Here is a 17,598-nt window from a genome sequence, read left to right on the forward strand (position 1 = left end):
CCCTAGAGAGCTGCCTTTTCAGTACACTTTCACTATAACAGCACCTATCCCCATTGCAAATGGGACTTTTCCTGCAAATAAATATTTCTCATCTAATCTATGTATCTCTGCCATTTATTCCAAAAACTAAAATTCTTCACAGTAAGCAAAAGTTTGCATTTATATGTTGGCAAAAAATCTCTATAATTTCTCTGATTTTTTAGATGGTTTGTTTGCTGCTACCAAACTAAGCAACACTTAGTAAGTTACAGCCAATGCATGGATATGTAAATAAGGTCAGTGAATGATGAATAAAGAGAACTGAAGCAATTATCATGCCCACTTTTCATAAAAGTATAAATTGTATAAAGGTGATCCTTTCGTAAGTGCAGATTATTTTGCAGACTCATAAGTGGTATATGGTGTGGCATATCATGGGCAAGGGTATCTGAATGCAGTCATGCTCAAAGCATTTTAGAAAAGCTGCAGACTGAGTAGCATGTAAGAGGGTTATTAAAAAAAAAAAGGGAAAGGGGTTATAACTTTTTCTTTGTAGGGGTATCCTTTTTTGGATACCCTGATGGTTTCATTGAGGAACAGAAAAGGAGTAATATGACAGACTGAAAAAGGAGTCACAAAACAAAGAGGTGAACACACAAGGGAAACATCAAGAGGGTATGAGCTGGAAGAGGAAGTAAGAGAGGATGGGCAGTATGTTTTTGTTGAGGGATAGACCCCCCCCAATTTTCAAAGTTTTTTTTTTTTATAAGAGGGTAGTGTCTGCAGGACCTGTTCTTCCACTCAGACCCTGCAAGGACGTCCCTGGATGGGCAGAGGGTGACCCTAGCTTCAGAGGTACATGCCCAGTCTACTTCTAAGGATTTGAACCTGTATAAAAAAAGAAAAATTGGTAGAGATGCAAAAAGAAAATAAAAAAAGAGAAAGAAACTCATTAGGAAAATAAAAAAAAAATGAAAAAAAATGTGGGGAGAGACAAAAAGAAAAAGAACAATAAATCCACACAATACTGTTTCAATGCAATATAACAGCACAATAAAATACTGCAGAAATGTATTTTTATTGAAGTAAACTTGTGTATGGGAATGCTTATGCTTACAAGTGGCGGTATTGATTGGGGACGTGTTCATGTATCTGGGAAGAATGTATAAAAGTGTTTTTTATGCACACTTGTGATCAACTGAAATGGCAAGGGCTTTTGTCTTTCTATAGGGTTATATGTTTAAATTATGAACTTTAAAAACAGTGTTTACATTTCCCAGAAAACAAACCAAAAAGAAGAAGAAGTAATTAATTATTGCAGTTAAAGAAGGTAACAAATCAGACTATAACACACGTATCTTGGTCAGGGAAGTCTTAGGTTGCATTTCTTTCAGCTGCCAAGCTATAACAACAGCATTGTCTGAAGGAGTACTACTGAAATCAGTTCTAAAACATCCCTTTATTAATTTTCCTCCTACCCTGAATTCTGTATAATAGTTTGTACTATGCACAGTTAAAAAATAAATACCTTTTGGACACCTGTTATACTTGCCAGAAGACTCAGCCAGATGTTGCATTCATCTCTTCTGTTGTTGGCTGTTGTACTGAATTTCTTTCTCAGATGTAACTAAAAGAGAGAAGGATAAACTTGTTTATCTGTATTTGAATATATTCCAGATATAAACATAAGTATTTCTTATATTCTCCATAAGCATTTTTTATTATTTTTCTTTTTCGTTCCCATTTTAACTGTTATATGCATATATGTGTGAATTATTGCAATACATTACATTTGAATTATAGAGGATAGTAGAGATATGAAAATAGTCTTGCTTTTGGTTTTAAAAAATGTATGTAACACTCTGTGGATGAGTTTAATTGCAAAAGCTAAAATGTGTCAGTTCAAGGAAGTGTACATTTCCTTTTCTGCAGAACTATATATGATGCGTAGTAAGTAACAATAAAGTAAAACAGCCTGCTCTCTGACAACTTCTGTCCTGCTCATGCTTTTAGGAAAGTGACCCCCACTTCCTCCCCAATATGCATTTTAACTAGGATGTGGTGAGTGTCATTTCAGCCGTGTTATACACTCAGGTAGAAATATTTATGAACAAATAAGTTAAGCAGTTGTTTTTATTTATATTTAGGCATCTGTCTTCATGTAATATTTATCTTTTACAATAGCAATGAGCAAACATTTTCAGGTCCAACACAACATAAAGAAACGACACATTAAAATAAGCATCCTGACATCTACAGTTAACTGATGCTGCTACACCCATATTACTGCACAAATGAGAACAGTTTCTGAAGTCATAATTCATTTTGAATGACAGTAAAAAAGCAATCTGATGTGCAGTACAACAGAATTCATTACACAGAAGTGATATATACGTATATCTGAAATTTTCATTGTTGCCAGTACTGCTTTTTACTGCACACTGAATAAATAATTAAACCAAAAGTTATTACATGCAGCAGGTGGAACTGTTGATGATGCCTTTCAGCATCACTGAACAGGAATCAGTGAGCACAAAGGCAAACAGCTATCAATACAAAATGATTTTAAGATGAGAGAGAATGTCAGATGAACAGTGTCAATAGGCAATGTATTACACAGTGTAGCCCACAAGTATCACTGCATGCATCAGTTATGCTCTATTTGTTTTTTACCAAAAAAAGAAAACCCTAATCTGAATATCTTGGTCCATAGTTCTGGATGAGACACCACTCCTTAACCTGTGGAGCTGAATGCCATGCTTGAGCCTGCCACATGGGGTCCTTACTGCTGCTGCTGCTGCTGGCTAGTCATTATTAATCAAACTGGGACTAGAACTGGAAGCTGCAGTGACAGCATGGGTCACTTCACCATCTGACTGGTGCATGATTGTATTATGCAGAATGCAACAATCAGAAAACATCCTACACATAGTAGCTGAGTCATACTGAAGGGCACCCCTAGACTCATCCAGGCACCTGAAACGGCTCTTCAGGAAGTCAAAGACCATCACAGTTACAATATGGGTGTGGGACAGGGAAGTGTTATATGTCTGTTTTGCAACTCCATAAGGATTTTTTACCAGAGTCATGCGCTATGGCTCCAGTGGATATCCATCAACTCCTTTTGAAAAAAAAAAGTGAGAAGAGAGATTGGAGGGAAGACAAAACAAGAAAATAAAAATGACTATACAGCAATTACATTTAACATGAGTAACTACTTAGTAAATTTACCATACCAACAAGATGACTACTATGCATCCTACCATGGAAGAAGAGGTAAATCTTTATATTAAGGGACTTATTAATTTTATGTACTACAATACAATAGTGTATGCACTAACATTTAAAGGAAAGGAATATAAATCAATTTTTGTAATACATAGGAATTGACCTCAGGTGTGGAAGACTGGTTGCCCATGCTGGTAATGACCAGGTCTAGGATATTGCTGCCCCTGGTGGGGGTGTGGATAAGTTGATCCAAGGCGTTGGAATTTATGAATTCCAGAAAACGTTGAGCAAAAGAGTTGGTACATGAGTAGTTTTCATAGGTTCATAGGTTCATAGATTAGTACTAAGCTAACTGCCCTTGCGAGCCATTTTAAGCTTAGCCAATTATCCCTTGTGAGACTCAAACCCTGCGCCTTGTGTTTGTAAGGCAAATACCTTAACCATTAGGCCCCCCTCCCAACCCAGTTAATGGTGGAGTAGTCGAAATCACCCATTATTAAGGTGCTGGGTTGTACCCTAATATTTTGCAGTGTATCAAGAAAAGAGGAGTGGGAATCTTGGGGCATGGTGGGGGGTCTGTAGCAAGCTACAATTTGGATTGCGGTCTTGCCCAGAGTAAGTTGCACTTGGATAATCTCGGATGCATTATGCTGAGCAACTAGCTTGGAAGTGTGGACATCCATAATGAATATAGACACGTCTCCACCTTTCATGTTTTGGTCCGGGTTTGGTGGCTGAAAGGTGTGGTATGAATTATAGCCTGGTAATGCCGGGGTGCTCTCTGGAGCTTTGAACCAGGTCTCTGTCACTGCACAGATGTCAATGTTCTCCATTTTAAGGAGTGCCTCGAGTGAGTGCATTTTGAGGTTTAGACTTCTAGCATTGAGTAGCATTACCCTCAGATTTTGCTTGCTTGTACCTGTTATGGCGCTGAATTTGTCATTTGAACCTTGCCTAAAAAAAGCACTATGGGGTGGCAAGAGCTATTGCCAGTATCTGGAATCCCAAGGTGACAGGTGCAGGCCATCTCTGGCAAAGCATCGTGGTCTGTTGATCATGTCATCCCAGGCAGACAGATACTGGATTCCCTTAAAAATGACACCAGAAGCTTAGCCAATTGTTGAAGTCAGTCATTTTGTCCTTGTACTGTGGTATCATTCTGGGTGATGGCAGGATGCTACTCAAGGCTAGGGTCATACCTGCTTGGGCTACAAGATTGGAGAGCTCCTCAATGTCTCTTTTCATGTATTTCAGGGAGGTACGTCTCAGGTCATTCACACCAACATGGACAATGACAGAGTCATATTTGCACTTGTTGTGGAGTGACCTGAGTGCGTGCATTATGTGGTGGATTCTGGCACCTGACAGGCAGCTGACAGTAACTTTCGCCTTGTTTAGCCTGCTGAGTGGAACATCAGTGTGCCTGACTATAGAGTCAGCTATGACTAGAGTGCTGGGTATGTTATGCCTTATGGGCTGTAGATGAGGAGCACACTGAGTTTGTGGGCTATGTGTCATTTGGGTTGTGTTGGGGGAGTGGAGGTTGCTTGCATTTCTGCTTTGGAGGTCTCATTTTTTTTTGGGCAGATTTTTATTGAGAACCTCCCTGAATATAGGCATGTGTTTTGTGCTTCTATGTGTGTGTTTTGGTGGTGTAAGTTTTGAGGGACTATGTGATGAGTGTAGTGTGGTGCAAGCGTTTACCTTCTCCTCTTGACTGTCTAGTCCAGTCATTGGTGAAGAGAGCTTTGCTTTCAGTTTGGCTAAATATATAAGTGCATCTCTCACAGGTCGTAGTGTTGGGTGGTAGGAGGAGAGGGTTGTCTGTGTACATGAGGCAATTGCTGCATTGTCCCAAGATGCCCAGATTCATCAGGTAGACAGGAGAAAACACTGGGAACTGACCTTTAGACATGCCTGGATAGGTGCTTATTTATTAAGTACTAAAAACTGTTTTCCTGTACACTACAATTATATATTCTAGAAGTCCTTTCATAATGTAAATATTTCTTAAAAGTTTTTTTTAAATGTACAATAACCTTTTCTATCTAATTAATATTATAGCAAATGACAGCCCAGTTTGTAGTGTTGCTTTGCATGAGGTATCTTGTTTGATGTTGTTTATAATGTTCTTCTGCCCTTTTCATCTAATTTCTGCTTCTTCTCATCCCAGCAATGTTAACTTTATTGAGTATTTGATCATATTGGAATTTGTTTATTTTATTTTATTTTGCATTTGTTGACTGGGAAAGTCCGACTGATGGACACAGGACCATTTTCAGCGGATGTCCTGGGAGAAAAGCTTCATTTCAATACATGAACAAGCTCTTAAGAACAGTGGCATTTACATACAAATCAGGAAGACTGACATTAGTAAATATACGACAGTATATAGAACAGGCTCATAGTAAGATATGCAGTTCAGAGGTAGCACGTTTCTTAATACATGTAGAATATTGCAGACTTTTACATAGAATACATGCAGTTCTTTGTGGACTTATAGATACAATATGTTGCAGTGCATGCTTTTCTTAGCACTTATACATTCCATATGTTAAGGTCACACTTGAACCAGAAACAGGGTGAGACACTAGACTTGACATATGGCAGTGTTAAGAGATATTCCTTGTATGCCTGTGTTTACCCCTCGGTGAGACAGGACCATAGCCAGTTGTTCATTAAGGAGTTTTTTTAAATTGTGTAGTGGAATTATTGGATGTTAGGTGGGCAGGTAGGGAGTTCCAGAGTTTAGAAATGAAGTGGCTAAAGAGAGATTTTCCTGCCTCGTTGTTATGTTTGGTGACTTCTAGGGGGTTTAGGGTGCTAGATCTCAAGGTTCTTGTTGTGGTGTGAAGATTTATAAGATGAAAAGAAACAAAAACTAGAACAGTCCACCAATAAACGCAGTAATATGTTAAGTTCTAGCAACACAGCATCAACGAATAATGTACCAGCACTTCCAAATCTCTCCACAGATCACAAAGTTTATTATAAAAAATAAAAGTTTAGCGCTTTCATCTTACATCCAAGACTTCTTCAGAACAAAGATTCAAACTAAAACATTTCATTTTATAGTCCCATCTCCCATCACATGATTTAAATCCCAACAAGCCGTAATGCTTGTTTAAAGTGCTAGTGCTAATTTTTTCATTACATTTCATACTGAAATTCATATACATGCTGGTACTTTCTTATAAAATTATTTGTTACATAAGCAAATAGTATCTAAAATATACTTATGTGCAAAATACTTATATAAAAACCTAATATAAAATTCTAGTAAAAACATACAACCACTCTGTACTTGTTTACACATAATCTGAAAAATATTCTTGAGTGTAGAGGTTGTGTATTTTGTTTTATTTTGTTTTGTTTTACTTTAGTTTATAGCAGGGGCTTTACTGATATATATTCGTTTATTCCAGGATATACCGATGCATTAAGCAAAATCTGCCACCTGGTTTCTTTTTCCCCTACTGTCTTTTTGATATCCCCTCCCCTCCTGTTGGGTTTGATTATTTCCAAGATACCAAAATGGAAAGTGTCACAATTTGCATTCTCCTTAATGTGTTTCCATAAAGCATTTTTTTCATCATGTTTCTTTATACAATACAGGTGATCGTATATCCTGTTTCGTAGGCATCTGGTGGTCTTGCCTACGTAGAAACATCTGTGTACATTTAGCTAAATATATTAAATGTTTAGATCTACAATTCCCTTCTTTAAACCTTATTATTGTGTTGTTATAATTCTCTAACCTAATACTCGGGCTGTTCACTATGAATTGACATTGAGTACATGTTCCACATCTTCTGGTACCCAAAACTTCCTTTGTAGTACCTTTACTTTTAATTTTCTTTTCTAACAAATTTTTGATATTGTCTCCATTCTTATGTACATAGGTTGGTCCTTCACCCACAACCTTGTATACTGTTTCATCTGCCCTCAGTATATTCCAGTTTTTTCTTATAATGTTTTTGATGGTCTCACATTCTGGTGCATATCTCAGAATACATGCTTTACTATATTTGTTAATATCTTTTCCATTGTCCATACAAATATCAGCACCTTCTATAGTGATACCCAACAAAGGTCTGTACCTAGTTTTACTTAATTTCTTTACATACTGAATAATGTCAAGAATCATGCTCCATGGATACCCCCTTTCAGAAAAAAAGTTTCCTGTTTTCAATAATTCTCTGTCCAAATCTGTGGGTTCCGAGGTCATCCGGGCCACTCGAATGCATTGTCCCTTTATTATATTTCTCTTTTGCCTATAAGGATGGTTGCTCGAGAAGTGTAAGTATGAATTGCTGAAGGTGGCCTTCCTGTAAATGTTGGATTTGAATTTCCCTTCTTTCATTGTTATAAGGGTGTCGAGGTAGGGAATGCTTTCTTTCTCAATGTTAAATGTGAATTTGAAATTTTCACTACATGAATTGAGATAAATCCTAAATTCATCCAATTCACCCTGACCACCCTTCCAAACGATAAAAATATCGTCTAGGAACCTAAGATATCTGGACATATACCCACTCCATTTAGTGTTTAAGATGTATTCTGTCTCCCAATCAAAAAGTACCATGTTAGATGCCCCATTGCAACCCCCCTGGTTTGCTTGTAATATTCTCCTTCGTAGAATATATAATTGTGTGATAACACTAATTCCATAAATTCCAAAATGAGTAGGGTTCTGTCCCATGACACACAACCTAATTGCTTGATACTATTTTCGAATCTTTCCAGTCCTTCTTCTTTAGGAATAATAGAAAAAAGGTCCACCACATCAATTGTAATGAGACAACCACCTTGGTTCACCATGTCTGGTTTCAATCTTCCTAGAAAATCCCATGAATCTGCTACAAGATGAGGGATACTTGTGACACTCTTTTTTAACCATTTGTCAATTACTTTACCAAAAGGGAAGGTTTTGGAATCACTTCCGGATATGATGGGTCTGAAAGGGGGGTCGTGTATGTTTTTATGGATTTTCGGTATTCCTACTATGGTACTAATTATTGGATTATCCACCTTTAAAAATTTGTAAAGGTCTTGGTCTATTCTGTTCTCTAATAACAGATCTTCTAAAAACAAATTAATTTTGTGGTATCCAATATTGACTTCGTTTACTGATGACATACTATAGTTACCTGATTTCAGTAGTATAGTGTGAATTTTGTTGGTATATTCACTCATGGGAAAAAGCACTACCCCACCCCCCTTATCCGGTTTCATGATTCTAATATTTTGGTCTTCTCGTAATTGTTTTAAGATGGTATATTCTTTGGATGTTATATTACATCGATTCTTTGAATTCCTACAAGTTCTGCTATACCTGTATATTTCATCTGTTACCAGTTTCTCAAAAGTTTTTAACAAATTGTTTAATGGTGGAGTGTAGTTGCTTGTAGTCTTAAACTCCTTCATGACAGTATTGTTTGATTTTCCCTCAAAAGTAATGCCTAAATTTAGTTTCCTAATATATTTTTTAATGTCCACTATACAATCGGTGACATTAAAATTGTCTTTGGGAATATACTTCATACCTTTGGACAGTAAGGAGAAATGGTCTACTGTCAACTCGATCCCCACAAAATTATAGATGTTAAAATTGTCATATGTACTGACTATGTCATTAACTTTAACTATTTTTTTGTCACCATATGTTCCTGAACATTGCATTTCTGTCATTCCCTTCTTACTTGACCTTTCTGGTACCAACCCTTCCCATGTTGTCTTTCTTCCTGGGGTCGGTTCCTTCCCATATCCTCCTCTAAAAAATCAGGGCACATAGCATCATTTCCATAGTCTTCTCTTCTGTAATTTCTATAATTTTTATTACCATAATTGTTAGATCTATGGTCTCTAAAATTATTATTGTAGCTAGGTCTATTGTAGTTCCATTTTTGGGTAAATCTAGGAGGATGTTTCTTTTGTTCTTCCTTTTCCCAAACATATGCTGTCCCATCCTTATACTGATCCAAGTCCCTTTGCATCTTCTTACACTTCCTTTCAAATTGCTTGTTTATCTGTCCTTCTACCCAATTGTACTGTGCATTCAAATACATTTCACTCTCATTGTACAACATATCATCACAAATTACATTGTTTAACTCATCAAGTTCAACTAATAAGGAACAAATTCTATTGTCATTGCATCCTATAATAAATTGCATAAAGGAGAAACCAAAACTGTCGAACAGTTTAACACATTCATTTTTACTGTATTCATCCAAAATAATTCCCATAGGAACCTTGAAAAAACGTAAACCCTTCGGAACAATCCCAGAATCAATACATTTTTTAAGGTAATTATTGTCTAATTGTAAACTTTTGAGTAACTTTAGTTTTTTACCAAACAGGAAAATAGTGTCCTTCAGTGTCCGCTCTTCATTCTCGACATTTTGGGGTTTGTTACGAAAGTTTCCTTTTACCCCCTCATCAAAATTAAACACATTGTCCAAAAAATTATTGTGGTTAAAACGACCATGTTCACCCTCCTTTCGATGAATGGAAGGCTTTTTTGTAATGCCTTCCCGCTTGTCGTGTGTTGAGAAGGCATAAGTCTTTTTTGGCACTGTTCTCTTCGGCTTAGCCCCAGAAAGAAGATAGTCCGCTTCCGATCCAGCTTTGCTTACTTCCAAAACCTTTCTAGGTACCACCTCTTCCTCACAACTGGATCCATGAGAACTCGGACGACATCTCCGGACGCCATTGCCTTCTCCTTCACACGACCGGTTACCTCCGCTCCTACAATGCGTAGTACGCGATGATGTCATAACGGGAGCTTTACCCATAGTGTTGTTAGGCTGCGACATGATTTCAATTAAACGGGTCAATTCTCCATGCATAATAGCCATTTCGGACTGGAGACCCTTGATTTCTTCCCTCCTAGGTGAAAATATGGAGGGTAATTCATCTAGAGAATCCATGCTGTGAACGACAACCAGTGAAAAGAAACGAAAACTAGAACAGTCCACCAATAAATGCAGTAATATGTTAAGTTCTAGCAACACAGCATCAACGAATAATGTACCAGCACTTCCAAATCTCTCCACAGATCACAAAGTTTATTATAACTCGGATGACCTCGGAACCCACAGATTTGGATAGAGAACTATTGAAAACAGGAAACTTTTTTTCTGAAAGGGGGTATCCATGGAGCATGATTCTTGACATTATTCAGTATGTAAAGAAATTAAGTAAAACTAGGTACAGACCTTTGTTGGGTATCACTATAGAAGGTGCTGATATTTGTATGGACAATGGAAAAGATATTAACAAATATAGTAAAGCATGTATTCTGAGATATGCACCAGAATGTGAGACCATCAAAAACATTATAAGAAAAAACTGGAATATACTGAGGGCAGATGAAACAGTATACAAGGTTGTGGGTGAAGGACCAACCTATGTACATAAGAATGGAGACAATATCAAAAATTTGTTAGAAAAGAAAATTAAAAGTAAAGGTACTACAAAGGAAGTTTTGGGTACCAGAAGATGTGGAACATGTACTCAATGTCAATTCATAGTGAACAGCCCGAGTATTAGGTTAGAGAATTATAACAACACAATAATAAGGTTTAAAGAAGGGAATTGTAGATCTAAACATTTAATATATTTAGCTAAATGTACACAGTGCGCATGTTTCTACGTAGGCAAGACCACCAGATGCCTACGAAACAGGATATACGATCACCTGTATTGTATAAAGAAACATGATGAAAAAAATGCTTTATGGAAACACATTAAGGAGAATGCAAATTGTGACACTTTCCATTTTGGTATCTTGGAAATAATCAAACCCAACAGGAGGGGAGGGGATATCAAAAAGATAGTAGGGGAAAAAGAAACCAGGTGGCAGATTTTGCTTAATGCATCGGTATATCCTGGAATAAACGAATATATATCAGTAAAGCCCCTGCTATAAACCAAAGTAAAATAAAATAAAATAAAACAAAATACACAACCTTTACACTCAAGAATATTTTTCAGATTATGTGTAAACAAGTATAGAGTGGTTGTATGTTTTTACTAGAATTTTTATATTAGGTTTTTATATAAGTATCTTGTACATAAGTATATTTTAGATAGCATTTGCTTATGTAACAAATAATTTTTTAAAAAAAGTACCAGCATGTATATGAATTTCAGTATGAAAGGTAATGAAAAAAGTAGCACTAGCACTTTAAACAAGCATCATGGCTTGTTGGGATTCAAACCATGTGATGGGAGATGGGACTATAAAATGAAATGTTTTAGTTTGAATCTTTGTTCTGAAGAAGTCTTGGATGTAAGATGAAAGCGCTAAACTTTTATTTTTTATAATAAACTTTGTGATCTGTGGAGAGATTTGGAAGTGCTGGTACATTATTCGTTGATGCTGTGTTGCTAGAACTTAAGATTTATAAGATGTTGGAGGGCTGGGATTTTGTTGGAGTGGTAGTATACCTTGTGTGCTAGCGACAGTTGATTGAGTTGAAGTAACAGAGGGAGCTCCAACCAGTTTAGCTTTTTGAGAGAGTCACAGTGATGTGTTCTATATGAAGATTCTGTATCAAATCTAGCTATCTTATTGTAGCAGGATTCTAGTTTGTGTAGATCAGTTTTATGAAGGTTAGTTAGTACCAGGGATGTGTAGAGGAGGGTGGATAGCACATGTGTCCTGGTTATTGTGGTTTTGGATTGCTTTGAGAGAAATTGCTTGTTACTTTTACAATAAACATTAGTAAAATGGCCATGACCAATGCTACTATTCAATATATTATTGCTCATGGTGTATACTTTTCAAATGGCATGCCCAGCTACTGAGTATGTATACACTCTCTGCATATATACATCAGTGTATGTACTACAGTACATACTAGTATAAATGACCAATGAGAGAGGGAATATGCATTTACTGCCAGCCAGATGAGCCAAACTATCTTTGGGTTTCATGATGCAATTAACCACTTTTAGCCTTTTGTCAGTGATATACCTAAGTGATACTGGAAACAGTATTAGAAGTTAAAGCACTGTACCACCTTACTCATGTCTACTATCCCTAGCAGACAAGAGTAAGTTGTGTAATAAAATACCACCAAGGCCACCAATCCAAGAAGTAAGCGAAACACTTAGTGCCTCGGCTTACACAGCCTTCCAAGAGTAAAGTGTGTGTGTGTGTGTGTTAAAACTAGTGTTTCCCTTAACTTTGACCTGAGTCTTTATCTTAACAGAAACCTTTTTCTAAAGGTACCACTAAAAGCAGATAAAGACACACACACACACACACACACACACACACACACACACACACACACACACACACACACACACACACACACACACACACACACACACACACCACCACCACCACCACACATGCAATCAAAACTAACCTCTAACTTAGTCCTAACTCTAACCCTTAATCAGAAATACTCGTGTGTGTCTGTACACACACACACACACACACACACACACACACACACACACACACACACACACACACACACACACACACACACACACACACACACACACACACACACAAAACTAAAGCTATACCCTTAAATAGCCTTTACTCCAACCCTACCCAGCAAAATACCATCTACCTGCATGCTAGCATAGTTCACACACAACAGAAAGAGTTGATAAGCAAATGTCTGACCTCTCCAAACACTGACCAGTGCAACATTCAACTTAAAGTGACAACAGTATATTCTGTCAACAAGGTGTGCATATGCCAAGGTATATTGTACTATTTACATCAACAAGTTCATGCAGAGATGCAGGTCAGTACTTTTGAAAAAAATTATTCTCCTCTCTCAGTCCTTTTCTCCATTGGGAATACCCTATGCCCATTGTTTCACCATACCCACCTCTTTTTTCTTAAGCTTTATGAAAAATATTGAGTAAGCAAGTTTTTGTATAAAATGTTATTTGCTAAAAAGCAGGCTTCACACTTTCCACTGCAGCGTGTTAAAGTGCAAAGTAAACATTTACAGAAGATACTTTGGTCACCTACACATAAGGTCATTCTTCTGTCAAGGCAGTTCTGACTCAGGCAGAGGGACTCTCACCCATTTACAAGATTATGCTAACATCTCAAATGTCAAGTGACATTCATGATGTCGTACATCCTGTGGAAAGGCTTACTTCTCTTTTGGTTTACAACCAACACTGCAAAAAGAGACACTAAATCAATTTTAAAATAGTCATTGCTTACCATATGATGCCTGTTAATTAATTTTTTATGTAACACATATATTTCAGGAGCAAAAAAAAAACTTTATAAAACTCTTATTTATAAATTTCCCCTGCTAAATGTAAGTAACTCTTACCAAAGATCATATTTTTAATTTTGTGTGTGTGTGTGTGTGTGTGTGTGTGTGTGTGTGTGTGTGTGTGTGTGTGTGTGTGTGTGAAAGAAAACACTTCATAAGGACTGTTTATCAAGTAGCATCTTCTGAATAACCTGGTGGTTGTAAGCAAAAAGATATAGAAGTTACCCATTTCAGAAACACACAAACTTGTTAATTATGTGTTGATTATTTTGGTCTTTGATAACATGAACATTGTGTCTTTAAGGATGAACACAAAGCAGTTCAAACAACGCAGACTTTTTTAAAAGCCAAGTGAAACAGTATGTGTGTGTGTGTGCATGCGTGCGTGCGTGCGTGTGTGTGTGTGTGTGTGTGTGTGTGTGTGTGTGCATGTATATAGAGAGTGAGAAGTAGCTTTTACCAGTTCATTTCTCAAAATTACACTACTCTTTAGCTGCCTGGAGATTTCACCTGACTTGGTATCTTGCTGTCTTATAGACTCTGTTCTCTTATTGAGATAACATGAGAACCATGAAATACCTCCACTGCACAACCCTAGGTCGTTTAGTGCATTAGGAAGCAAATGGTGGGATACTGTGTTCATAAAGATCAAAGAATGTTGCAGCTACATACTCTGTCTTGATTCAAATGATTATTTATGTGATCTAGCTAAGCAGATAAACTACTGCAATTGAGTCAAAAGTTGTCAAGATTGAGAGATTAGATTGCTTTTAGATAGATAGCTGAAGAGTTAACTTATGTCGACATTTCTACAGAATTTTTGAAAGTACAGTTAAATAATTCTGCTTAAGTGCTGCCCTTATAAAGAAGTATTATACAGGATTTTTCCTTTCTTTAGGTATTTAGAGTTCTTTGACAGTCTGATTGAAAATTATTGAAACAGGTTAAATGACCGAGTCAGTAGCCACATGAAGGAAGTCAGGTGATAGATTATGAGGAGCTAATGATGTCATTTTAAACGTATTATAATAGATTTTTTTTATCTTGGCTGAAAATTAGCAGAGCTGTAGCAAAGTAGAGGGTGCATTTACCATTAAAAGAGCAGGTTATGTTGTCATTTGTTTCATATGGATTTTAAAGAAGGTTGGCTTTTTTGCTTGGTTTTAAGTAAATCATCTATAAAGTACCAGAATGTTTTAGGATTTGCTCTATAGGTTGCTTGTAATCTGACAAAGTGATTTATTTTATATTTGTTGATCATCTTTTTGGCCAGGTTTTTGGGCAGTGCAATATTTGTTTTTTGTTTTTTTTTTGTTTTTTGTTTTGTTTTTTCCACATTTTCTATGCTTTATCTGTAAATTTCACTAAGTGAGAACTAAAAGCAAGAAACACCAACAAATGAAAACAAAAATGAAACAGGCAACCAGGCTCCATACAAATATTTAATTAAATTAAGCGCTTTTGTCTGAAAATTCACAAGACTTCATCAGAATAACTATGAAATCTAAAATCCCAATATAAATACTCATTTCATTTAGCAAAAAACCCTCCCCTGAATTAACATTTCAAAGCCAACTGAAATAATCACGACATCTTTCTCATAAGGGTTACATATAAAAAAACAAGCAGTATGTATAAAAACACTACTTGTTATATACAATAAAAGTACATATGTAAATATGCTATAAACTAACCTTAGAATAATAATAAATACAGTAAAACATACAAAACAACACAACAACCTTAAATCTATAAAAAATAAGCTTCATTTAACCGCAAGACATTACTTAGGGATATTGCATCATTAAGACCAAGCATAACTGTGGCATTAGTTTTTATCTGCCACTTCAGTTCTAAAAATTCTAAAAAAAATCATCACTAGGGCCACCTCTCTGCCCCAAATCCACCTGGTCTATGATCACAAATCTGAATTCATGTGATGGGTTGGTATCCACATGCTTAAATAAAGCATTTCTTTCTAAGACTCAGTTTCATTTTTCCCTGTCCCTAAGTTTGCCAATGCAGTCCTTGCTCATTGAGAAATGAATTATGTCCTGGATTCAGAGTTCCAGGACTGCTGGCCCTTCCATGGTAGGTACCTGGATGGTTTGATTTTCGTATGGAAGGACAGTATGGATAAATTACATAGATTCACTGATTATTTAATAAGACTACCCATTTTCTTAGATTTACATTTCATGTGCAAGGAGGCATGGCTAATTATTTAGATGTGGCCATCAGAAAGAATTATGGGGAGGTATGAGTCCACTATCTATAGGAAGCCTTCTTACTCTAATGCCTTGTTGCATTTTTTGAGTATGCACCCTATACATCAGAAAAAAATTCTGGTCAAGGGCCAGTTTGTACATTTGACTAGGATGGTATCAGATGACATGGAATTTAAGAAATAATGTGAAGTACTTAGTTCCATGTTTAGAGTTAAAGGCTATCCTGATGATTTTTTAACTGTAATTTTTTTTAGAGGTTAACAGGAAAAGAGATGTAGGACAGTTCACCCGATTACTGAGGGGAGGTAGTATGGTTACTGAATTTAATCAAACTCCAAGTACTAAGCATAAGAGTTTTGAGAGAGCATAGGTTTTAACATATAATAGGAATTTTTCTGAGCTGGGTTCTATCATTAGAAAAAACTGGAGAGTATCTTGTGTAGATGAGAACCATAAACAGATTGTGGGGGAAAATCCTGTTATTGTGTACAAGAAGGACATGTTTTTTAAGAATTTATTAGAAAATGTTGGTACTAAGCCTAGGGTTGGAAAAATGGCCAAATGTGGCCATTGTTCCCAATGTCCATTTGTTACTGAAGGCAAAGAATTCTATGTGGAAGGGTTTGATAACATTAAATTATAGGGTAAATTCCAGTGTGTTAATAAAGGGGTTGTTTACTTGGCCTTGTGTAAATCCTGCAGTGCATTTTATGTGGAAAAACAAAACTGAGTCTTAGAAAGAGAATTTACCCGCACATTTATGATATTAGGAATAAAAATGATAAAATAGTTTTATTTAAGCATGTGGATTCCAACCCTTGACATGAATTCAGATTTGTGATCATAGACCAGGTGGATTTGGGGCAGAGAGGTGGCTCTAGTGATGATTTTTTAGAATTTTTAGATTTGAAGTTGCAGATAAAAACTAATGCCACTGTTATGCCTGGTCTTAATGATGCAATGTCCCAAAGTAGAGTCTTGTGGTTAAAGGAAGCTTATTTTCTAAAGTTTTAGGGTGGTTGTGTTGTTTTGGATGTTTTACTGTATATATTATTATTCTGAGGGTAGTTTATAGCATATTTACATGTGTACTTTTATTGTATATAATAAGTACTGTTTTTATATATACTGCTTGTTTTTTATATGTAACCTTTATGAGAAAGATGTCATGTGATTATTTCAGTTGCCTTTGAAATGTTAATTCAGGGGAAGGGTTTTTGTTAATTGAAGTGGGTATTTATACTGTGATTTTAGATTTAGTAGTTATTCTGATGAAGCCCTTTGAATTTTTGGACAAAAGCGCTTAATTTCATTATAAATATTTGTGTGGAGCCTACTTGCCTACTTCATTTTTGTTTAAATTTCACTAAATGTTTTGTGGCAAGGGTTAACCAGGGTGTGGGACTGGCTTTACTTAGTGTTTGCATAGTGATGCTAGTGAACTTACTATATTTTGGAATGTTTGGATGATGAACTACTGCACTGCATCATACAGGGACAAATATTCTACTAGCATCCATTTTTAATGGGGCAGCAAGCTAGTGATGAATGGCATTTGGAAATTATTTTTAAAGTGAGCCCAAACAATTTACAAGCTTTTTTAAGTGTATAAATATAAGTTGATGATTACTTGCTTAAGTTGCTCTTTTAAGTATAACCCGTCAGATTTGTCTGTTTAAGGGACTTGCTAAAAGTCACATGGTATACAGCCAGTGAACTATGGGATAATTGTAGCAGCTTCTGTCCATAAACCCTCTGACTTATCCTACCAGGATCTCAGCAGTGTAACCCATTTTCATATTATTCTCACTCATTTTCTTTTTTCGACTCTGTCCTTTCTAAACATAATCCCCCGGATTCATGAAGCTCGGCGCAAGGCCGGCGTAAGGCTTGCA

The sequence above is a fragment of the Protopterus annectens genome, chromosome 10.part0, assembly GCF_019279795.1.
Source record: "Protopterus annectens isolate FY-2018-M chromosome 10.part0, PAN1.0, whole genome shotgun sequence".
NCBI lineage: Eukaryota > Metazoa > Chordata > Ceratodontiformes > Protopteridae > Protopterus > Protopterus annectens.